The following is a 26401-nucleotide window of genomic DNA, read 5'->3' as shown; positions in this document are numbered from 1 at the left end:
TTCCAACACAGCAAATGACCACTCTGGTGCTGATTTTCAGCACTGACGCCCAGAAGTCACAGAAAGTAGGTCTCCCTCCATTTAAAATTTCTAGCATATGCCTATTAGTATACCACTGCTGGTGATTTGTGCCTTAGAAATTAAGATGTCTGTTCAGACAGTGAAAGGACTGGAATAATGTAAGACAAAGCAGCAATGCAAGGCAAAGGGAAAATTTGACAGTCCCACCAAAAGGAGACTGACACGGGCTGCCAGAACAGCTGGGTACCTGCAAAGTTGAGTATGAAGCTTGAGGGCTTGCTAGGTGACCTCTGAAACCCCAGAAGTGCATGCTGCCCACCAGCTAATTAAGGAGGACGAACCAGGAGATGTGGTGTTTCCAAAGGGAGTAAGAGGACTCTAACCCAACTGGATGCAGAGATGGAGCCAGAGGAAAGAGGAGTTTAACTGGGATTGCAGTAACTGTGTCTTCTTTCAAAAATGTTCATAGGTCCTGGAGCCCCATGTCCTTTTTCCAGTACTCTCTTTATAAATAAATAATGGCTGAAAACATGTATAATAGAATTGTTTTCTGAACTAGTTGGTTTAGTTTAACTCTGTTGGTGGGCACCAGCAAAAAAGAGAAGAAATTCCACATGCAACTCAAAATGTTCCTGAATGCATCAGGCAGCAAGTGTTTCTATCACTACATTGCAAGCTGTTGAAATACAGCATAAGATATATTTGAGCCTTTGAGTAAATGTATCTTGTATCTTGTCATTCAGACTACTTGATTTTTATAAAAAAATGTTTAGAGGAAACATAAACTTCAAGACTTCAGCCCATCAGAATCACCACTGACTGTAGTAAGTTAGCAATCTTTAATGCATTATTCCTACCTCTATTACCAGTGACACCTGTGAATTCATTTCTCAATCTCACAGCACTATTTACGTTGGAAAATGGTACTACAAAGTGACAGGGCTGAGAGCTTTTGACCTATTCCAAACAAGTGTATTGGAAGTAAATCCAATTTACTTCAGAGTTCATGACAGTTTCTTCAGAAAACTTTAGTTTGAGGAGGCACCTTCTTCAATCTGCTGACAACTCCCTGACCATGATGATGAAGACATAGATGTATGGAAAACAGTTCTGTAATTCTCTCCAGAAGTCCAATTTCAGGCTGTATGGAGGAAAGGAGAGGCTGGAGTGCCTGGTTCAGGGGAAACACAGGGACTCCAGAAATGCACAGGAAAGCACACCAAGATACTATGCAACTCCTTAGACATCAAACACAGGGACTGTAAAACCCATGGATCAAAATTCCTTAAAACCTGTACAGTAGCAGTCTTCATGGACTCTGTCTTTTTGGGATTGGATACACAATACCATCTCACAATTTACCTCTCATTAAGCCCAAGAGAAAAATAAAGATTTCAGAGACAACCTGTAATTCATGCAGGAATAGCAGCCAACACTTTGCCTTTTTAAGTTTGCATGGTTTAAAATGTTGTAGAATGTTTGTCCTTGAAAACTGGCATTTGACATCTCAAGGTCCCTGAATAAGTCCATCAGGTTCATAAAAATGTGCTAACAGTTTCCTTACAATACCCAGGCAAGGCAAATACAGTCTATTCAGAAATAGCACAAAGTAACTCAAAGTGTACGGAGGGTGCTGCTGGTGAGGCACTCAGCTGCTCAGCACCTCAGCTACCTTGGTGTTGAGCTCCTCAAAATCAGACAGTCTTTCCTCTTAGCCCTTCTACTATGAGAATAATGTTTCCCATCTTGGTTCATGAGTACAACATAAAGATATACCATACAGCCTTAATAATATAAATATTTGATTCACATCCATCAAAACATTACCAGCTCTGTATGTTTTCAGCCTAATGAGAACCACATTTAGCATTCATCCATGCAACTGCTTAGACAACAGTGAACTTTATTCTTAGTCAAGTCTGAAAGGCAGACCGAGCCACAGACGCAAAGAATGTCTTGGGCTCCTTGGAGCACAGCTGGTATGGCTACCCCCACTCCAACCATGCTGCTCTGAAGAAACATTCTTGTTTGCAGTGCTGCCTTTTTAAAAATGGTTTCTCCAGACCACTCCGGAGAGGCACATTCATGCCTATACAACATCCGTGCTGGTTCACCAATGCATCCACTAACAGGAAAGTTTCCTGTTGACATGTCTGTGCATGTGGAGTGGAATTCCGGTTTGAATGGTAACTAATGACATACCGCAATCCAATAAATCCATTGCATCATGTTTCTTCACCCTGTGCAGATGCAACTCTTTCCAGCTTTGCAGAAACCCAAGACTAGAGAAATGGACATCAAACAGTGCCAGATGAAAGTAACATCAGCTGTTGGTATACTGATATATAAGAGCTACCTCACTGACCAGAGAAGTTATACTGACCTTGCCCAGTGGTTAAATTGGACAATAACAATAAAGTATTTTTATTTGGGTTAATTGCTAGAATATTTTTGGTTAGCAAGAAAATGCCATGTTAAATTGTACTACTAATGTAACCATGGGAACAAGATAATAAAGTGCTGATATAAATTTGGTGGAAGTAATTTGTGTATCCAAGAATTATGTTGTCATGTGTTAACTTATGTACTCCTGAAAATGAATGCATGAATTAATTAAAAGGCACAATTAAGGACTGGTTCTTTGGAGCTTTCCCTTGTGTGATGTTGGGACTCCTGTGATGTCCCTGTACCAGCTTGGGGTACCTTGCTTCTGCCTAGCAGGGCTATGATAAGAATTGCAAATAATTATCCTTGTTTTACCAACAAAAAAAAAGTAGCCTTTTCCTTCTGCTTAAGCAAACCATTATTTCTGTAATAATATCCTTGTGGCCAGTCAGAAACAAACCCAAGAAATGTATCATTCCAACTGAATCTAACCAGCCTGATCTGACAGTGAGCGGATCTTTCTGGCAGATCCTATGCAAAGCCATACTCACAATTTTTGTGCAGAAAGACCCACTAATGGCCTAACTTACTTGGATTTCAGCTTCTCTCAATATAGATTTTCTGTCCCTACATCCTTTGTCAGCCAGGGCTGCCAGCTAATGCCTTCCCTCTTACCAGTGTCAAAGTACCTCTCATTTTTGGCAGTACTGAGTGAAACATTTTGTCTGAAACTTTTTTTGCCAATAAAGAGTGCAGCAGGACAGTGGGAGCATTTCAAATATTCAGGCTGATCATTGTGAACTCTACCGACCGAACATAACCCGAAAACATTTCTGAGAAAAACTCTAAGTGCTTTGTTTTTATTGAGAATCCCTTGAAAATAAAGTGCATTTTCATCAGAGGTAGAAAAGATGTAATTTGAGGTTTCTCTGCAATTGATTTTTCTTGCCAAGTTTGCCAGCGCACGGCTCTAGAAAAGCCACTTTCCACACACAAATGCTCTGCAGCCCCTGCTGCATCTTCCAGATGTGCCCCCTGGCCTGGTCCCACCTGCCGAGGCTTGGTCCATAAACACGTGCTCCACTCCAGCACTTGCAGCTGGGAAGCAAATGCCTGTAGCAAGTTGGCAACGTCCATGCTCTGTGCCTTCTGCTTGTACCCCTTCTCAGTGCTGCATAAGCAGATGCTGTAGCAGTTATAGGAGCTGCATAAAACAGATCATCTGTCCCATATATAAGAGAGAAAGGAGAGCTCAGCTGATGCAACTGCAGAGATTTAAGCTAATCAGTAGCCCTGGTTTCACAAGGTGCCAATGGAGCAGTTTTGCTGGGACAGCTTTCTGTGTAAAAAACCCAGTATGGCAAGGGCAGCTAAATGTACACAGCTCCAAGGGGAAGGGCAAGGCTGGAAATGGTCCTCTTTAAAGTTTCTATTGCGGGCATGGCTTGGGGCAAAAATTTCATTTGGATATCCCTCAGCCGCTCCTTTCACTTATCTTTCCATTTCCCATAGCCCCAGCAGAAACTTGGTGATCTCTGACTGCGTTTGAATGGTAACACCATTCATTCTCATCAAATGCCTATATACTTTTTAAATTATTCTTACCAATTTTGCTTAATTTGCTGACCCTTCCTAGTCACTCAGTGATCCATATAATGGTTTTAAAGTCTGTCATACAGCCTGCTTTTGCTTGTTCTGTGCATGTTTGCTGATGCAAGGTCTGACTACTTTGTTTTCATATTGACAAGACATACGGAAATGTTTCTTGTCATTTCCCTCCTCTCCTGCATCTTATCCATCAGCATGACTTTCATCCTCTCGTATTTGTTTTATAGATTACAAGTTTCTTCTTCACCTTCTCTCATGTCTTTGGTGTCTTCTTAATCTTGATTAGGAAACTAATTAGATTAAGGTTATCACTGCTCAGACAGTTATCATGTCACCTACCATCTGTTGCTCGGAGTATTTTTTCTGTCTGCCAACCCTTTTTCCACACAGCACACAATGGATGAGTTTTATACATTGTCTGCAACACAACAGACAGATTATATCCAAGATTCAACATTTTTCAACATATTTATCTGAATTGGGGAAGTGCGAAAACCTCTCTCAGAGATGTGTGCCACTATTAAATATTTTGGGTACCCGTATCATATCTGTGAAGGAGAAGACACCCATGCAGCCTCCAGTGTGAATGAATGCCTGCTCAAGACTCAATTCATTTGTGTCTCATGGATGTTACCCAGCTAAAACACTGTGATTTAGACTCAATGAGTCAGGATCCTCCTATTTCCACTCCCTGTACAAGCACATCGGTACCAGAAAAGTTCTGCCTGTGAATAACAGTGCATTCAATGACAAGACTGATAGATGAGCATTCGCCTGACTGCTGTCCAGATGGCTGAAGATGACTGTCCCCATCTCTACGGTGGAAATTTCTCCAGAAATCCTGGTATCTCCAGGTATCCCACAGAGCATTGCAAGAGTACTTTGATTTTAATCCAAAACTGCACCATAAGACAATAAGTGCAATTGTAATGTGCCCTTATAGTGAATTAGGCAGGTAGGAGCATTGTCTGGCTGCAGCTTCCATGGCTTCCACAGTTATTGCAGTGAGATCTCCACCCCTCCAAAGGAGCTGAATGGGGACACAAAAATGAACAGTTTGCCGTGGTTTTGGTGTGAATCCCTATGCACTGGTGAGGACTCAAGATGCAAGAGATTTAAGAGGGACTACAGTGAACAAATCTAGAGTATGAGAGGGTGGGATAAGAGGTGGCATCTGATGGTCTTCCTAACTTTGGGAAGTGCTCCTGAGCTCTCTTCTCTTTCTTCTCAGTCTTCCATTCTGTTCTCTTGTTTTTCTGTTTAAATGTTACCTCTCTAACCTCTCTGCAATGAATTGCCCCACTTCTCAGTCAAATGTTTCCACGTGCCTCCTGCAGGTATTTCTCTGTCTTCTCCTGCCTGTTGTCTTCCTCCTTGAACACGTCAGGAACATTTGCAGGCTGATCGCTCCCTTGGTCCTTGTTAGTCTGTCAGACACATTCCTGCTTTCCCTTTCTAGTGAGCTGCAGCTGCATATTTTTTCAAAAACTCAAATCTTCCTGTTGGGACCTGGGTTTAGTTGGCTTTATTTAGAGTTTCCAGGGTTTTATCTGTATCTGAATGCTTAACGTACCTATATGTTTGGGGCCTGGACTATCCTTAGTATGTATTATTAATGCATCAAAATCCTCACAAACCAGTAACAAATATAAGTGATAAAGACTTCTCTAACAGTTTCTGTTATCATTGCATTTTAATTCTTTTTGTTTCAAAATATTAGTGCATGAACCAAGAGACACCTCACTGGCTCACTCACCTCGATGGCGACAAGGGGTCCCGCAGGGACATCCCTCTTCCAGGGCTGGTAGGCAGGAGTGCTGTGTTGTCACAGCCCTGTCACTTGCAATAATGCATCTAACCTCTATGAAGCAACAGCCTTTTGCTGATTGCTTTACGTATCAGCCCTTTGCTGACATGTAGCTTTTTAGTAATAGACTCTATATCACTTGGAGATAAGGTCTGTAAGCTTCCATTTGAATAAATGCCATTGCTGATGCTATTTTTTAAAGGAAAATAATTTCTTTTGACAGTAAATGAGTCTATATTATTTAGGTGCCTACCACTATTTTACTGGTTTAGCTTCTTTGAAAATCAGTGGAATGGGTAACACAAGTATCTTTACTGATCTGGTTCTCCACATATCTGTGTGTGCATAATTGAGGGAGACATTGTAATCAAAAAGCTCAGAATATAACAATATAAATCCAGGTGCACTAGGTCAGCCATTTCACCCCATATCATTGTCCTCATTCCCACCTCCCCCTACCCTGTCCCCAGCAGTGGGCAGCAGAAGACAGCAAGCACAACGCAAACATGCAGCAGCATTTCCCCAGGACATTCTACCAGTCTCAAACAATCTGCATTTCAGTGGAGGTATCTTTATACTTAGTGAGATTTTATGAATTTTTCCTTCCTCAATTAATTTGTCCAGCCGATTCTTGTAAACTTTCAGTGTCCACAATGTCCTGAGGTAAAGAGTTCCACAGCTTAGTTATCCATTAGATGATAAAAAAAAAAAGAAATAATTTTGTTTCAAAATCTTCAGCTGCTAGCTTCATTTAATGGTTCCTAATTCCTGTATTGGAAATTACAGTGGACAATATTCTTCTACCAGACTTACCCATGTACTTCGTACTTTTATATAGACCCTTCCCTTATCTCTGGTGAATCATGTCTTTGCAAGGATGGAGAGTCCTGGCCTCTTCAGTCTGTCCTGGTATGGCAAAGGTTTGCTGTCTCTGCTCATCTCTGCTGCTTCTGTCTGAGCATTTTCAGAGCTACTGTACTGAATCATAATTTCTGTTTCTAAAATCCGTGCTGACTGTTCCCAATGTTTGTCATGTTTTCCAATGTGGCCACTAATTCAAAATTTCTACCACTTTGCCCAATACAGCCATCAAGTTACTTTTTGCAGTTCCTTCTTCCTCCTCTGAACTCTTTGAAACCTGGTACCAAATTAACTATCTCCCAGCCTCTGGTACCAAGGCAATTTTAAACAAGAGGTTAGACTGCTGTTGAAACGTTGAATACTTCATCCTTGAATTCCTTTAAAACTCTTTGGCCTATCTGTTCCTGTTGATCCTTCTGACACATTATCATTCATTTTGTCTATTTATTCCATGAACTTCGCTATCTCCATTTCAGTTTGAAAAAGAGCACCCGATAAGTCTCCTGGAAGGAAGATTTCCAGTGTGGGAACCTCTCCAAACTCCTCCAAAGTAACTGTGTGTACAGAAAATTTATTTTAGGTTCTTTTCCTAGAATATCCCTGTCTTCTCTGAGACTTTTATCAGAGACTTCTCAGAGACTTTATACTTTGATCATCTTCCTGGACTTCTGGCAGATTTCCTCCTTCTGATGTTTTTTCCAGAAGGATTAGTAGTTTTTATGCCTTCTACTAGCTGTTCCTCAAATCTGTTTTTTTTGTTCTGCCTCATTATGCTTGAATTCAAAGTCAAATTGCCAGGGTTTAAAGCTGTTTTTTTTCCCAAGCTCCAGCATTCACAGATTACAGCTGTAGGCCTAATTCTGAAGGAAATATTTGAACTTGGTAAAGGCCCAGTGCTCCATTTGCTCTTATGAATGGTCATAGTAAAGGTTTGCAAACTCAGATGCTGTTGAGTATTTGCATCTCCCAAGATACATAGAAAAGAAAAATCAGTAAATTTGCTATCCCAAACCCTGTTACAGGAGATGCAATATCTTAGTCCATGATTGCTGCATTTTATCTCTGCTGATGCAGCAGTCGAAAATTCTGTGAGACACATTAATAAGTGAAATTTTTATCTTAGAGCATGAGAGAAACTGTGTATTTGCTTCTGCTGGAGAATAATCACAGTGTCTTCAAATGTTGCCTCTGGCTGACCGCCCCTAATGCGTGGGAATGTTGTGCGATAGCACTGCAGGGTCTGATAGCAGCCTTCATTTCAAGCAGTGTTGTCAGCTCTCATGATTTCACTGTGAATCTTACAATGTTTTTAAATAGTTACCTCAATGTGAAAGATTTTGATATTTTCTTAAAAAGAAGTATTGAAAGTACACCTGAAGGGTGGTATACAGATAAAATAATTATCATAGTATCATAGAATCATTTAGGTTGGAAAAGACCTTTAAGGTCATCAAGTCTAACTGTTAACCTAGCACTGCCAAGTCCACCACTAAACCATGTCCCTAAGCACCACATCTACACGCCTTTTAAATACCTCCAGGGATGGTGACTCAACCACTTCCCTGGGCAGCCTGTTCCAATGCTTGACCACCCTTTTGGTAAAGAAATTTTGCCTAATATCCAATCTAAACCTCCCCTGGCACAACTTGAGGCCATTTCCTCTTGTCCTATGCCTTGTTACTTGGGAGAAGGGACTGACCCCCACCTCTCTACAACCTCCTTTCAGGTAGTTGTAGAGAGCAATAAGGTCTCCCCTCAGCCTCCTTTTCTCCAGACTAAACAACCCCAGTTCCCTCAGCTGCTCCTCAGCAGACTTGTGCTCTAGACCCTTCACCAGCTTCGTTGCCCTCCTTTGGACACGCTTGAGCACCTCAATGTCTCTCTTGTAGTGAGGGGCCCAAAACTGAACACAGGATTCGAGCTGCGGCCTCACCAGTGCCGAGTACAGGGGCACGATCACTTCCCTAGTCCTGCTGGCCACACTATTTCTGATACAAGCCAGGATGCTATTGGCCTTCTTGGCCACCTGGGCACACTGCTGGCTCATATTCAGCCGGCTGTCGACCAACACCCCCAGGTCCTTTTCTGCCGGGCAGCTTTCCAGCCACTCTTCCCCAAGCCTGTAGCATTGCATGGGGTTGTTGTGACCCAAGTGCAGGACCCGGCACTTGGCCTTGTTGAACCTCATACAATTGACCTTGGCCCATCGATCCAGCCTGTCCAGATCCCTCTGCAGAGCCTTCCTACCCTCAAGCAGATCAACACTCCCGCACAACTTGGTGTCATCTGCAAACTTACTGAGGGTGCACTCAATCCCCTCATCCAGATCATTGATAAAGATATTAAACAGAACTGGCCCCAATACTGAGCCCTGGGGAACACCACTTGTCACTGGCCACCAACTGGAGTTAACTCCATTCACCACAACTCTTTGGGCCTGGCCATCCAGCCATTTTTTTACCCAGTGAAGAGTATGCCCATCCAAGCCATGAGCAGCCAGTTTCTCCAGGAGAATCCTGTGGGAGACAGTGTCAAAGGCTTTACTAAAGTCTAGGTAGACAACATCCACAGCCTTTTGCTCATCCATTAAGTGGGCCACCTTGTCATAAAAGGAGATCAGGTTAGTCAAGCAGGACCTGCCTTTCATAAACCCCTGCTGACTGGGCCTGATCACCTGGTTGTCCTGTACGTGCTGTGTGATGGTACTCAGGATGATCTGCTCCATAACCTTCCCCGGCACTGAGGTCAGGCTGACAGGCCTGTAGTTCCCCGGATCCTCCTTCTGGCCCTTCTTGTAGATGGGCATCACATTTGCTAACCTCCAATCAACTGGGACCTCCCCGGTTAGCCAGGACTGCTGGTAAAGGATGAGAGTGGCTTGGTGACCATGTCCACCAGCTCCCTCAGTACCCTTGGGTGGATCCCATCTGGCCCCATAGACTTGTGTGTATCTAAGTGGTGTAGCAGGTCGTTAACCATTTCCCCTTGGATTATGGGGGCTTCATTCTGCTCCCTGTCCCTGTCTTCCAGCTCAGGGGGCTGGGTACCCGGAGAACAACTGGTCTTAATATTAAAGACTGAGGCAAAGAAGGCATTAAGTACCTCAGCCTTTTCCTCATCCTTTGTCACTATGTTTTCCCCACATCCAACAGAGGAGAGAGATTCTCTTTAGCCCTCCTTTTGTTGCTAATACATTTATAAAAATATTTTTTTATTGTCTTTTATGGCAGTAGCCAGATTAAGTTCTAGTTGGGCTTTGGCCCTTCTAATTTTCTCCCTGCATAACCTCACAACATCCTTGTAGTCCTCCTGAGTTGCCTGCCCCTTCTTCCAAAGGTCATAAACTCCCCTTTTTTTCCTGAGTTCCAGCCAAAGCTCTCTGTTCAGCCAGGCCCGTGGTCTCCCCCTCTGGCTCGTCTTCAGGCACATGGGGACAGCCTGCTCCTGCACCTTTAAGATTTCCTTCTTGAAGAATGTCCAGCCTTCCTGGACTCCTTTGCCCTTCAGGACTGCTTCCTAAGGGACTCTGTTGACCAGTCTCCTAAACAGGCCAAAGTCTGCCCTCCAGAAGTCCAAGGTAGCAGTTCTGCTGACCCCCCTCCTTACTTCTCTGAGAATTGAAAACTCTATCATTTTGTGATCGCTGTGCCCAAGATGGCCTTCACCCATCACATCAGCCACAAGTCCTTCTCTCTTTGCAAACAAGAGGTCCAGCGGGGCACCTTCCCTAGCTGGCTCACTCACCAGCTGTGTCAGGAAGTTATCTTCCACACAGTCCAGGAACCTCCTACACTGTTTCCTCTCTGCTGTGTTGTATTTCCAGCAGACATCTGGTAAGTTGAAGTCCCCCATCAGAACAAGGGCTAGCAATTGTGAGACTTCTCCCAGCTGCTTATAGAATATTTCATCTGCCTCTTCATCCTGGTTGGGTGGGCTACAGACTCCCACCATGATATCTGCCTTGATATTACTTGATATAGTATATACTTGATAAAGTAAGTTAAAACAAATCCACCACTTCAGCCTTCTGCTGGGACCTGCACCGGGGCCAATGCACACAGGAACCTGTGCCCAGCCTGGTCTCCCACAGCCACAGAGACCCTGTTCAACCCAGATGCTCACCACAAGCAGGAAAGCACTTCTGACTGTTAGCATCATTCCTTCTCCAGGCGGTAGGACCTGGCGGTCACGTTGTAAGGTCTGCTCTACATATTACATCTTGTTCCTAAATCCCACCCTTGTGTAGAAAGGGAAACCTTCAGGGCACCATGTTTTGCACCCCAAACCCTGACATTTATGGTAGGAAACTTTCTGGATCCTGCACAGACACATCATCTAAAGACTGCACTTCAGCCCTGCCCTGGAAAAAGCAGCCCTGGAGGCATAGCCTTCTCTCAGAGTGGGCAGACCCTCCTTGCACCACCGTGGTGACCTGCTGGTGCAAGCGTGCTGGTGCCAGCACACATAGGGCTGGTTTGCAGGAGAGGAAGCAAGAACAGTGTTATCAGAGCTTCACTTTCAAACACATGAAATTCACTCATTGTTCTTCTAAAACACACCAGACCTGAGCAGACTAATTTCAGGCCCCATACATAACACTGTTTCTAAAGCTTTTATGTAAGGAGAAATGTTTGAACACATGCCTTTTTCCTTTCTGCAATGTTAACCAGCCTTCTGCTGTCAGACTTCTAATTTGACATATTTAAACACCCTGGTAGGTTAATAATAGTGTCTAGGATCATAATGCTTGTAACAGCTTCAAACTCCAGGCAACACTTTCAGATGTATGAGTACATTTTACTTACTATGTAGATAATATTGTATAATTTGCTCAGGGAAGATTTATATTATGGCTGACACTGATGAAATACATGCAAGATATCTAAGGTTTGTAAATACATACGCACAAGACCTGAAAAGCTGCAAGCATGAATATCGTCAAAACATTCTTTCCCCTGTGCACTCCAGGTAATATTAACTACTCAGACTGTGCCTCACAGTGTGACACTCTAGTACTTCAGTACACTTGGCTGGGAAGGAATTTACTAAGTAAAGCCACGTATAAACACCTCCTTCAACATCAAAGGCTGCAGCGGAGCTTAGATTTTTCTACGTAAATATATTGTAGAGAAAGGTAACATGTATAAGCCAGCCTGAAGTACTGAGAGTACTGTCTGTCAAAATAAGGAATTTATTTTAAATTGGACAAACATTTCATTGAAAAGCACCTGGGTGTAATTTCCCCTGGATGTGCATTCACTGTGGGCCCATCTTTGCTTCTACTGAAGTCAAGTGCAAAATTGATTAAATGGCAGCAGGGTCAGTCCCTCTGCACACATTGTGAAGAAGTAGGGAGTTTGTTTCATCAAATTCATATAAAAATTGTTACAAGAGACAATTTTTTTAGGTCCCTTCACTCAAAAATATTCAAACTGAACAGTTATTCATAGGGACATGTAGGACATTTTTTGGTATTTCAGCATCCAGGTTCAAGCTGCAGAAATACAATCCTTGTCTCAAACACTAGAGCTTCAAAGGCTCTAACATGAACATAGCCATTCCCCTCCTCATGCCCTCCCCAAACCAGTGCAGGGAGACTAAAAATTTTTGAGATGCATTTGTTCCATACGTGGAGGGTTGGCTATAGCCATAGCCTATGGTGGGAGGTACATGGCTGCGCAGCTGCGTGAGTCCTCCTTAGTCCATGACCTGGAGTGGATCCGTATCTAGTAGCATTAAGGGGAGAAACTAGGGGGGATGATGACTTTAAATCTTTGCCCTTGATCTACTGACACAGTAATTATCTGTGTTCAGCAAAGACTCAATGTAGATGATCGCTATGGTCCTTTGGCTCTTTAAAAACCCATGAGAAATTAGGTATGGAAAGATAAAAAATTGCAACTGGTGATTTTAAGCACATCAGTTTTGGGTGCTTCAAACACTCAGGCAGTTCTGGTTAAGCAGCCAAACTCCATAGCTACGTAAGAGGTTCTTGCTCATAATATTACCAAATGACATCGACATAATTCAGGATTTTTTTAGCTCCATTCAGTAATTCATTCTGACATGAGTAAGAACAACCAGCACTCACGTCGGCAATGTACACAAAGATTAGGACAGCTAAATTGAACTGTTTACACTCCAAGTGTAGTCCATGGAAATGTGGTCAATACAGTCAGTGGAGTCTAGGTAGCAATTCACTCATCAATTGTACGTGCCTGCTTCCAGGTGAGCAGAATAGCTCTCCAGGTTCCACTGACTGTATTGACTACACCTCCAGTAACTATACTGGGAGGTACTGAGTGCACACATAGCCCTCCACGTATAGACATCTAAACTGAAGTATTAATTCGCAAGCTGAATCCTGTCCTGTGCATCTCCCCTGGTTTTATTAGCACTGGCATTTAAGCAAATGAGGGACTAACACAGTTCTGACTATGTCTGGGACAAAACTAAATTTTGGTCAAGAAAAAGATGATAAACTGGAATACATTCCTGCATATTATCTGAAGCAAGTCACAAGTGATTTTTGATTAGAGAGACTTCTTGAAGTACTATACAGATGCCAGTGAATTGGAAGATACTTTCATTTTCTTCCAAGGTGTATTACCATTTTTTTCTGAACTAGTGTTTCTGAAGTCTTTCTTCTGGTCTGTCTAACATAATGTTTCTGCAGTGTAAATGCAAACTGCATGAAGTGCCATGAAGAAAGCCATAAAGTGCTAACTGTAGGTGAGGAAGGCCAGAGTACCCATGCACTACCAACAGCTCTGTCTTTAATTAGAAATTTATTCATCACCCTAACAGGTTTTGTCATGCCTCTTTTCTGTCTCCCACTCCACGGTCCAGGGATTTATTTTCCTTTTCTATAGAAATAATAAGCTGGGCAGCAAAGGTAGACATTTACTATTGTAAAAGAAAAGAAATATTTTGGCTCCAGCTGTGTTCAATATTCTCTCTGCTCTGTTAAATATAACTGTGTATAGATGAGCCAGGGTTTGGATGCTCTTATGCTCTGGATAGATCATGAATATCCTAATGTGTAACTATAATCATATTAGAAGGGATTTTGGCCTTATTTCATTTATAGTCCTTACCTATAGCATTGTCTTTTTTGATGGTTTACCATTTCTGAGTGAATAATTGTTCAGCATGTCTATTTTTTAAAAAAAGATTAAAAGTAAAGCCTACTTAAGCCTTCTTAAATACAACTCTCTTTATATCTTTAGAGTTTTCAGTTCCCTCAGCATATCTATTTCCAAAGTACGTGAGTTTCCATTTATACACCAACCATAGAGGAATTCTGATCTCACACAGTGCAGTCACACTGGAGTTAGTCTCATATTTTAAATAGAATAATGAATGTGCAATAAATTTAATGTAATGTTAACAGAATCCGGGCCACAGAAAAATGATCTGGCTGGAAGGAATTACAAGACAGATAGCTTTAGAGATAGAGGATGGCAGTTCATCTTATCCAGCCAAGGGATATTTTAGATACTTTTACTCAAAAATTATTTTTCTCTTTCTAGTCAAAGTCCTCTTCAGCTACAGATAGATATCTTAGAGGGATTTAGGCAACACACACCTTTCCATCACAAACTGCGTGACCATCTGCCGTGTAATAAACTGTGTGCTTATACTCACGTGTTAGATAGATAGGTTTACATGGTGTGCTCATGGGAAGCGGTATCAATTTAACTAGATTTTAATATTTGATTTGGTTAAGCCAATATTTCTAATATAGAAACACCGTTTTGTTACAGTGTGTCTGAAAAGAAAAATATTACTACAGGCATTGGCCCCATGTTTTTGCAATTTTTTTTATCCCTGATGGAGTTAAGTAAGATATATATTAGCGTGAGATTTATTCTATTATCCTTCAGCCTTGTTAAAATGCTCAATACGGCCCCCAAATAACTATTGGCTTCTGGATAAGTTGTGTCCAAACATTTACAATGCAAATGCACTCTGTCTGATAATTCCAAATTCAGAAATACTGTCAAAATTGGAGTGAAAAATTTTGTTAACTTTGGATTTTCCTTCTTTTCATCTGCCTCCCCTGCCCTAGAGTAATTCATATAACTGTGTTTTCTCTTTAATTAATACCAAACCATTCATGGTATCTCAGACACATCACATGCAAACGTTGAAGCAAATTTAAACAATAAAGCACAATGCACTGAAACTGCAAGGGAGGTAGGTCACACCAGATGTGGAGACCATAACCAAATTTCCTAACACTTTTGGAGTTTACATTCTCAAAAAGTACAACTTTCCTCTGATCAAAATTTGTTTTCTTTGAATGGAAAATTATGAATAGAGAGTGATTTTTGTCTGTCAGCAATGCAAAGGTAACCCCCAGGAGCGGGACCTAAACAATAAAAAGCATATAAATGCCAATCTGAGCAGACGTCCCCCTGCTGAGAGCAGTTTCGGAAATAATTTAAAAAAATGTAATTATACACTCATTATATCAGTGCCACTTTCCCATTAAAAGATACATTTTCTGTACACAATTCTTTTAGATTATGAGTGATGTTCTGTTTTCCAGCTGGAAGAAATTATTTATCGCAGCAACAAACTGTGTCATCCAGTTTGTCAAACTGTTGCTAGTTATTAACCGCAACATTATGATTTTGACTGTAATTCAGAACTAGAAAATTAAAGATGGAATTCAAGCAACATCTCTAACTCACCAACCATAACACACAGAGATTTTTAGCTACTAAAGGCAGGTTACTACAGGCAGTGTTTTGCCTATAGCACCTGCACACCCACACACACATAGCTTTGCCTGTGATGTATGTTGACTGAAATGGTAAATTTAACCTGTAGATTTACAGAGTTAGTGTTCCTCAACTAAAAATATTGTTTAGTGGGATATTACTGGCGCTGATGTCATTACAGCATAACGATGCCATTACAGCTTAACACATAAAAGTACATCCTGGTGTCATTGATATATCTATCTGGTGAATTTATTCTTCAAGACATCTAGTCTTATAATGTGAGATTATGAGAAGTCTGAACAAATTAAAGAGCTGTGTATTCCTTACAAATAATTTGAAATATTTTCATATAGATGTTTCAGTTAATGCTGTAATGGAAAGAAACAGCTACATAATGTATTTTCAGGAGGATGGTATATATTTCCAATTTGTGACCTCTAATGGGAATAACTGATGCATTCAGCTTCAGAAGTCACTCTTAAATTTACTTGCATTAGAACTTTTCAAGCAGGCTTTTGCCCAAACATTCTACAACTCATAAAGCCTACTGAGCTACAGCCGTTTTCTCTAGCATTCATTTAACTACCTCCAGGTACTATTTTTTTGTACAGAAAATACAAACCTGTGCCAAATTTGCTCTTTGACTGAAAAAAAAAAAAAGGGCAGTTTTACACATCTACCGCACTGTATGACTAGCTTTCCTCCTGGTTGCCAACGAAAATGAAAATCAGTCTCTGGCCCAACAAGTGTGGACCCAGAATGAGTTTTGTCCTTGAATTCAAGATCACTGCCTCAACGTACAGTGTGCTGCTAGGATCAAGTGTGATGACTGTTTACTGCGTGTTATTAAGCTGTTGATTAGATTGTGGGAATTGACAATTTAGAATTGTACATAAGTCAGTTCAAATGAGCTAAGCGTCACTTGATTAAACAGTAAAATCTAAACACACTGTGCAGGGAACAGAAAAATAGTGGGTTTCCCTGCTGTCGACCCATCAAATTCAGAGCTTGTGAAATATGTAGTAGTTAGCAGTATGGAATATACTCTCACTTACATTACTTGTCATAGAGCATTGAAATGGAAAGATACTTCTGCTGATTCAAAGAGTTTGCTGCCTAGGACTGCATGTGGTTTACGACCCAAGACAAGGCAGAAAAATGGTAGAAGGGAAAGCTAATAAAGATGAGGGTGGGATAGTTCAGTGGGACATGAAGATATTATCACATTTGTTTGCTTAAATTTCTCTCACTTTACATAGGGAAGATGACAGAAATGAATGCTCAGGACGGTGCTGAGTGAGGAAGGGAAAAGCTGAACTGTTGACAAACCCTTTGGCCTTTGAGAGTGCAAAGAGTGAGTGGGCTGCTGGAAAAGAGACTGGACTGGGTAGAGTGGGAAGGAGGAGGAATGAGAGGCTGTCTTGACGGAGGAGGACCTGCTGGAGAGAAGACTGGTAGAAGAAACTCAGAAAGTGTAGCCAGGAGGAGGAAAGAAAAGAAAAACAGTAAAAAATATTATGCCAACAAGGGGGTACTCCTCAAGAACAGCAAAAGATAAGTAAAACAGTAATGGGAATATCCTAGCAATATCATGGCTCAATTTTTAAGTCAATGGGGAATCCCATTTCAAACTGAACAGCAAAATAATGGCCCTTACTGGAATCTTTCTGGAAGCTTGGTCACCATTTGGCACTTTCCACCGTTCTGCTCTCTTGGCCTGTATTTAACCCATGTATTATCATCTCTGCGCAGGTGATTCTGTTGTTTATTTTTCCATCCTGTCTTATTCTTTTCATTTCCATAGTTACAGAATTGAAATGATAACTGTTTGTTCAAGATAATTAAAATAGACTCTGTAAATTGTGTTGATGTTCAACCATTTCAAACTTGCAAAATATTAACATTCAGGTTATACTGAGAAATTGGTATATGGGCAGTGCTTTAAATAATCATGTCCTGGAGGGATGCTGAATTCAGAGAATTCAACATGAACAATGTGCATACAGATACATGAGAGGATAATTTGAGAATACTCTATCATTATTTTGTGTGCCACTTCTAAGGTAAGTGCTGTGAAGTGAAAATGTTGGTTAGTCTTTAATCTGATGACATTAAAAATACAGGCTAAAAGGTTTTTTTGGGAGCAGCAGAACTAGGCAATCTTTTTACCACTTTGTGTCCTATATCACTAGCTCTCAGACGCAATACCTCAGTATCTCCAAGTCTCTTACTCCTCCTCTTCAAATTTCCCAAGCATAAAGATATCTCCTTACTCCCTTATCCCCTAACTGCTGACCAGATAAAAAGCAGCAGATGCTGTAACTGGTTCTCAGCTCCATGTGTGTTTATTGAGTTGTCAGTACATAGGCTGTCACCAGCCAACCACGAGGTCAAACCGATAACCACTGAGCTCTTGTTGCCGTTTTTCATCCAGTGAATATACTAATTTGGGACTCTTTTGTCAAAGTAGTCAGTGTCAGACCTCTCAGGAAGATATGACATTTGGGTCTCTTCTGTTAGATCTGACTGAAGTACACCCATTGATAATAAAATTTCTGAGAAAGACATGACAGATAGGAAGACAGCGTGATTGCATATGCCTCATTTCAAGGGGAAACCAGGCTAAAAATCTTGTTATACAGAAGAGTCCATAGGGTATTTTTGTTAAATATCACACAAAGCTAAACTGAAAGCTCTCTGTACCTCTTGCTTTATGTGGCATGTCTAGGCGATTTTCATGTGTTTCTCCCAGGGTCGTATGATGTTGATAAGCTGAATGTGACAGCCTAGCTGGGCATTTGTAGGGGAACCCAAATCAGAGGTTGTCTGAATGAATCACCCTGCGAGTACCTTTCTCTCTCCCTCCAGTAATTACTGGGGGAGAGCCACCTAGACAGCTACAATTAGGTAAAAGGAATCTCATCCAAATTAACTTGTGTGACTGAATTTTAAATATTTAGAAAGTGTCTTTAATGTACAGAAGACTGTGTAAGTGTTAAGAAAGACACTACATTATCAAATTTTATTTGGTGTAACCTTTTGTAGTATTACTTTTGAGGTTATTTTTACCAATAAGGCTCTCATCCTGCCAACTATGTGTGTACAACTCACTGGATGCCTCTTGAAGACTATGAGCTACTGACATGAGACTTTGCTCCCAGAGACTCTTTTGTTTCTATTGCCGTCTCCTTGTTCTTCCCATTCCCTCCAGCTCTCCAGCTGCAGCTTCCTCTTAACACCATTGCACTTAACACAAGTACATGCAGCCACAGAGACCTCACAGAAACTGGGCAATGCCTGAAGGAAATTTAACCTAGCATGGCTGGGCATATGCGGGTTACCCAATTCCACTGTGCAAACTGCATTGGGGAGGAAAATAGTGACTCTTAATTGGAGATGCACTTTTTATACTGGCCTGGTCAGGGATGTTGCACAGCTGCTTTGTAGCTTGCTTGTCAGGAAGCACATCCACACTTCTCCCAAGGTATGCGCCGGATGTACAAGAAAGAGCAGAGTTTCCCCAGACAATGCTGATGTAGCAAGCTCTGAGATGGGGAGCAACACAGGTCGTCAGTGTGGACCTATGTCCAGGGATCTTTGCCCTGATGATGAGCAGAGATGATGAGCCTGGGCATAGCATGGTACTAACGTGGCTACGACTTACAGGGCCAGCCACTACCTTTGTGCAGCACCATGCTGTGTTTGTACAGGTGAGCTTGTGTGGAGTGTGTCCCATCTTGAGTGTCCGTAAGATGGAAGTGCTTGCACAAGATGTCCATACCCTTTGACTGCCTTCAGAGCAGGGGCTTCGCTTTAACTGCTAGGATGGGCAGTTGACTTTTCACTGTGGTATCTTGGTATCGAGAAATTAGCCCTTTGCTTAGGAGAGAGGAGCTATCTCTTAGTTAAAGATTATCAACTCCTGATCCATCACATAGAAAATCTTCCTTACTATTTCTGGATGGAACGTTTTTATTTAAGCCTAAAAATAAACAATCATTAGTCAATAACCCCATGCCAGGCACGGATTTTGGGAAACCAAAATTGTTTCCTAATCCAGAAAGCTCACCTTGCACTCTTTTAGGTAAGAAAAAAATCCCCAAACCACAAGGCATTCATCTTAACTGATACTTTTTCTGCACCCAGCTGTCAAAGAGAGGATAGCAGACACAAGGAAATTATGTTTTGATCTAAAATGGCAGTTTCTGTGCTTCTATAACAGATATATGCCAGGACAGAACATGTTAGGTAATGTTGGTGTCAGAACAGGATCTAGTAGTTGACAAAACAGAAGAGACTAATTTCTGTCTTTTGTGGGTTTATGTAACATAATTGGGTAAAACTCATAATAAACTGCCTTTTCCCTTTTACACAGCAGGAATATCTGTAAAATAAGCAAATTCACAAACAATCTCTAAGTAAAAAAAAATTGCTGGCCAAAGCAATGCTATCATGGAAAGAACCACACAGTGCCAACATTTAAGGATGCTTACTTCCAACCGTTCTCCTCCAGTGCTGGAGCAGATGTTGCAAAACTCTCCGTGTAACCAATTTTCAGGGTCCAAGTGGAATGAAAGGCAATGTATGTTAAGCATACATTATGAGAGGGAAGAAGGAATGAGATTTGCAATACTTTCAGCTGTAACCTTCTAAAATGGGATGGTCTAAATGCAGCCTCTGGGCAAGAGAAATCATTGCATCCACACCAGCACTGGAAGAGGCGGTGGAATGGAAGTATAAATGTGAGAAAGTGTTTCATCCTGCAAGCTGTCCCCACTGCTTTCGCATGGCTGGCAAAGGGGATTCTGAAACTGTTCCCTAACTGTCCCAACCCACAGTGCTACTGGTAAAAAAGCTGCCACCTTTCATTCATTGCTGAAGCTGAAGCAGCAATACTGAATGTACCTTATGACCACCAAAAGTAAAATTTTCCTACTTATTCAGAATATCCAGTTGCTTTGCTTAAGATTACAAGATGTAAATCAAATATTCATCAAAGTTTATATAGAAACTATATCTTTGGTAACCAAGCACAATAAAGTTTTCCCAGTTTCACTCCCCTGTTGATTAAGAAGTACTCCTCTGTGCTGGTTTTGACTGGGATAGAGTTAATTTTCTTCATAGTAGCTAGTATGGGGCTATGTTTCAGATTTGTGCTGAAAACAGTGTTGATAATACGGGGATGTTTTCATTACTGCTGAGCAGTGCTTACACAGAGTCAAGGCCTTTTCTGCTTCTCACCCCACCCCACCAGCGAGTAGCCTGGGGGTGCACAGGGAGTTGGGAGGGGACACAGCCAGGACAGCTGATCCCAACTGGCCAAAGGGCTATTCCATACCATATGGCGTCATGCTCAGCATAGAAAGCTGGGCGAAGAAGCAGAAAAGGGGGACATTTGGAGTGATGGTGTTTGTCTTCCCAAGTAACCATTACGCGTGATGGAGCCCTGCTTTCCTGGAGATGGCCGAACACCTGCCTGCCCATGGGAAGGAGTGAATGAATTCCTTGGGTTGCTTGGCTTGCATGCATGGCTCTGGCTTTACCTATTAAACTGTCTTTATCTCAGCCCATGAGTTTTCTCACTTTTACTCTTCCGATTCTCTCTCCCATCCCACTGGAGGGGGAGTGCGCGAGCAGCTGTGAGGCGCTTAGTTGCTGGCCAGAGTTAAACCATGACATCCTCTCATTGTTTAAAAAATACAAATATGTACATAGTGTAAATGCTACAATTTTAATGTAAGTTAATAAGAATATGTTGTTTTTACTCAGAAAAAAGCTCACCCATCCCCTCTAACCTTTACCACAGCTCAAAAGCAATAAGACACAGTGTTTAACATCAGAAATTCGCACCTGAATAACAGAAAGTCACTGTAACCAGGGAAACCAAACAGTGGCATGGACAGGTTTTCATTTAAGCGTGGATGGGGGGAGAATTAATATCATTATTACAGGATACTGGCTTTTGAACAATAGCAGTTCATTGTAACTTCAACATTATTTTTAATTTGGTGATGAGGAAGAATTCTGTGTCTAGAGAGAAGTATTCAAAGGCAAGTATTTTGGCAAGGGCTGTACAGAGTTTCTAAATGGATCAGATTTGCTATAGATGAAAACGCCTTTGTCACAGACCATGATGGATGATATTCTTGTCTGGCAAGCACGTGGGGACGATGCTTACAGCAGAGTCCCCTGCTAACAGACACAGGAGCTGGGCTGTGGGCAGGATTACCACCACAAGCCATTTTCCTTCCTCTCTGCAACCGTCAACTACGACTGAATCATGAGAATATATTTAAAATGTTCTTGGTAGTCACTTTTACAGCTGGTAATGCAGGGAAGGACAGGAGCCCTGCTTTGACAGCAGTTTCGAGAGTGCCGTCCATAGCTAGCGGTGCTCTCCTGTGACAGACCTGCACACAGGCAACAACACCGGTAGCAACTTGACAACCAGAAAAGCAAGATTAGGAAAAATAGCGAATACTGTTTGCATATTATTTCAGCATTCTCTTGCCGAACAAAGCAGGTTCTCCCCCAGCGATCTGCTGACGTCGGGACAGAGAGACGGACCCCTCCCAGCAGTTTCTGCCTCTCTGAGGGCTGACCCAGGGGTCCACATCTGCTGTCCTCCCACCACAGGCTGCCTGTCTCCCATTTCACGCTTCCCAGTCATCGGCTTGTGGAGGGCACCTGAACCTGGGCACGATGACCCCATGTGCTGCTGGGGCTCAGCAGTAGCCTTTTGCCAGTAACTGATGCTGTTTGGCAGAAACCAGAGCTTCTTGTGGGGTTCCTGGCACCAAAATATGCAGTATTTACAAGACTATACAGAGGGCTCCCACAGCCTTTGCATTACCTCTGCCCTTTTGTGACATTTTCTTGCCAAAAGCTGCTATTTGAGCAAGGCTGGTCAGTTTGGTGGTCTGAGGAAGCCACTAGTCTATAATTTAGTAACCTTTCTAAAGAATAAAATATATATGCTGAAGCCTTTCTGCTTAATATTCCTCTTTATTAGATGGGAGAACAGCAGCTGTATGTCTACCTGTCAGTACATGATTGTAATATTTACATCACCTCAGAGGACAGCAGAAGAGCAAATGCTTCCTAGATAAAATAGATTTTCCTCGACAAATACCTGAACATTTAAATTTGCAGAATTAGAATTTTCCAAAGAAACCAAATGTCTGTGTCAACATTAAAAATAGAGAAAGAGGTACATGGACAAAACAAGTTTTGGACAGGGCATAGGAAGAAAGAAGCTTAGATTTTATTTTTTATTTTTTATCTGGGACCTTTTTTAAATGTGGGACCAGAGAGGGGAGAAGGAATTAAGGAGGATGGGCAGAGACCCTGGCCCTGAAAAAGAAGCCATGAATTATAGGATGGGGTCTTGGACATTTCCTCATGTAAACTGGCTCCTGAGGGCTCCAGTCCCAGTGGTGGCCTTTAATCGCTATGTGAAAGGAAGTAATATTAGTTGAATATTTAGTGTATGTATTCACTTGCTGTGAGCATTCATGCCAGTGAAACTTCATGACTCAAATGTTTATGAAAAGCAAACACTGGATGCAAGTCAGCCCCAACTGAATTAGTTACTTGAAAGTATAAATTGATCAGAAAGAATTTTTCTGTAATGTTTGACTAATTTTTATTAACTGGAATAAATCTAAACTTTCCTTAGGAAGGCAAATTCTCAGTATGCCCTTCCCTATCCAGCTGAGTTTTTGTAAGGGTAACACGCCAATACAAGACCCAAATCTTGAAAGGGCTCTTTAGAACTAAGAAAGATTTGTTAGTCCCTAATGCAGAAATACATCTAGGTAAACTGCTTTTTTTTTAGCTTCCTGTGTTTTAAAAGCAGTGAGAAGTGGCAAAAAGTCTTTTTCTCTCCCATGCAGGCAGCTAACAGGTATTCTTTGCTAGCAATACCCCTTGAAATAATTTGTAAAGGTAATCACAGGAAAAGGTCTCTGAAGACTTAGATTCAGTATTCTCCAGATTTTCAACTAAAACCTTGAAAGTATACACTTTTTTTATGAAGTTGTTCATTTTTCTATCAAAATGTCCTAAAAGTAAAGTAACAGCTGTGAAATTTGCCATTGAAAAGGTTTTTTATCTGAATTAGTTACTTTTTTCCTTTATTTCTCTTGTCTGTCAACTACACCTGCAAAATCCAGCAACCGATCAGAGCTGCTAAGTCCCTGGAAGCACTTGTGTTACCTTTGCTGGCCTTCCATCAGGCTTCATGATGAAATTTATTCATCCAGAAAATGTTAATTGTAGATCATTGAGCTGAACCTTTTAGACTGGTGTGTCTCTAAGTGAATTTAGTGTATGTATTCATTCACCCAGGCCACACGTTAGCCATCAGTTTATTTTCTGTTCAAGCTTCACGTACAAAATTGCACCTCACACTTTTAGATCTCTGCATTTGAAAAAGACAAATTCAGTAAGGATCAAAACTATGGTATCCTCATAACAAAGCCCTGGTCAACGCTGCACTGTCCCCATAGTGCAGTCTCTCTGTGCAGTGGCTCACATCACACAACTTTTATGATGTTTCCCCATTGGCTTGAGCAAACCATCATGGATTTAACTATAGCAGAGAAAAACAAACAAAACCTAGAAATATTTCCAAAATAAAAATTGTATTCAGGGGCTACAATATTATTACATGAGCCAGAGGACCAGTAGATCTGTTGCGGGTAGCAGTATCTCTCACACTCGGGAAGCAAAGGAGCCTTCTGAAAGCAAGTTTTGATTCTGGCTAGCACAAGTGCAGCACCCTTCAGTGTCACTCCAATCACCCAGCTAAATGGAGGGAACTTAGAAAATTATTTAGGAGGGGGGAAAAAAAAGATCTGAAGTAACAACTCTATGTGGTAGCTTGAGATGTGTGTTGATCCGTTTTCTGATACCACAAAGATAAGAAGAGTGTAGTTTGGGCTGCAGGTAACTGTGTTTCCTACTTATTATGCAATACTACTGCTTTAGCATTGAGAGAAGCCTGGTCACTCAGAATATACACAGCCCAGTGCAGCACATGGTTTAGAGCAGACAGGGCCCTGGGGATTCAGAGTCTTCTTCCTACCACATGGAGCCAAAGACACAGTGTAAAGTGGAGGATTTATCTCCAGATTCCTATTCCTTCAAGTGATAAGTTCAGTATAAGGTTTGCTAAATATGCAATGTAGTTCTGAATGCCACTGCTCACCTTGTGTAATCAGGCTGAATACAGTCTAAGTAGACAATGACTATTTCGCTAGAGATTTCAATGATCACCTTCACAGTCCTCCCATAACGTCTGGAATTATACTAGACGGTATTGAATAAGTCCATCCACAAGTGACTGACTCTATGGCTGGAATCACTTTAAAAGAGTCACTAAGACCTCAAGCAGAAGCAGGTATATTAATCAGCAGATTTTCCTACCAGACAGGGTCATATAGGACCACTCAGGTGGCACAGAAGCACAGACTGAATTAAAAAACCAAACAGAGCTGGTAGATTTCATAGAGTGAATATCTACCCTTACAACTCCTCCTGCATGGAGGATGCTGAGTCTCACCCTGAAGACAACTGGGGAGACAGCTTAAGGCATTTGAAGATACCTGCAACTCATAGGATTTTTCCTGATAATCTTATATACACAATACAAAATTGTGCTTCTTCCAGCCAAAACAAAATGCAGATTTTCATCCCATAATTGCTACTTAGAATGGTGAGTCTACTCTTTTTTCTCACAAACAATCCCATTAACCTGAACAGTGCTATTTATATCTCTGCAAGGCTTACTAGTGTGAGTGAGAGTCGCTGGATTAGGCTGTGTGTTTGGAGTGTGATTTTTATTCTAGGTGTGTGGGAGCAGAGTCCTGAGATTGCAGAGACATGCTGGTGTGAAACGCTGGGAAAGAGCATCCGCTGAGCCCTGTGAAAAGCAGATAAAGAAATAAGGGAGAGAGAGAGAGAGTATGAATGGGCTGAACGATAAAATAGTCTCATAACAAGTCCCAGACATTTGAATATTTATTTTGAATTATTCTGGTTTTGATAGCCCCCAAAGAGCACTTTTAAGTGCTTAATTTGCTTTGCTCCATTGATTTTAATTAATCTTGCCCTAGGCTTTCAAACTTGATGAGCATGGAGAACTTAGCGGGGGCAGGGGAGGGGGTGTAGCAGCCTGCTTCCTCACTGTATAATATTCCTTAACCTTCTCAAAGCATGGGTGACTGCAGTGGGGATCTGCCAGCCCCGGACACGATCACTCATCACGCCATGGGCACTACCCTTCTAGGTAGGGCTACCACCTTCATGGGCTGAATTTAAAGCAGAAGACAAATATCTAATGCTGAAGGCTTCTGGATGGATGGAGCTGATCCACGTCCTCCTCCAGCCAACAAAACACCGAATACCTGCCTGGAGGTTCTCTGTCGGAGGCGTGAGGCAATCATAGAATGGTTTGGGTTGGAAGGGACCTTTAAAGGTCATCTAGTCCAACCCCCCTGCAATGAGCAGGGACATCTTCAACTAGATCTTCAACTAGATTGCTCAGAGCCTGACCTTGAATGTTTCCAGGGATGGGGCATCTACCATCTCTCTGGGAAACCTGTGCCAGTGTTTCACCACCCTCATCATAACAAATGCCTTCCTTATATCTAGTCTGAATCTACCCTCTTTTAGTTTAAAACCATTACCCCTTGTCCTATCACTATAGGCCCTACTAAAAAGCCTGTCCCCACCTTTCTATAAGCCCCCTTTAAGTACTGAAAGGCTGCAGTAAGGTCTCCCCAGAGCTTTCTCTTCTCCAGGCAGAACAACCCCAACTCTCTCAGCCTGTCCTGATGGGAGAGGTGTTCCAGCCCTCTGATCATTTTTGTGGCCCTCCTCTGGACCTGCTCCAACAGGTCCATGTCTTTCCTGTGCTGAGGACTCCAGAGGTGGACGCAGTACTCCAGGTAAAATGAGACACCCAAAGTCATGGGCAGCTCTG

General features: G+C 41.8%; 1 protein-coding gene across 1 annotated transcript in view; it reads right to left on the bottom strand.

Moving 5' to 3' along the window:
- The window catches only part of LHFPL3 (LHFPL tetraspan subfamily member 3), a 185326-nt gene that overhangs the window by 18493 nt on the left and 140432 nt on the right, over positions 1-26401 (bottom strand). The gene's annotated exons all lie outside the window — the stretch shown is intronic.

Source organism: Ciconia boyciana, chromosome 1 (genome assembly GCF_034638445.1).
Source record: "Ciconia boyciana chromosome 1, ASM3463844v1, whole genome shotgun sequence".
NCBI lineage: Eukaryota > Metazoa > Chordata > Aves > Ciconiiformes > Ciconiidae > Ciconia > Ciconia boyciana.
Note: the sequence above shows the minus strand (reverse complement) of the source record. Positions and strands in the feature narration are given on the sequence as shown.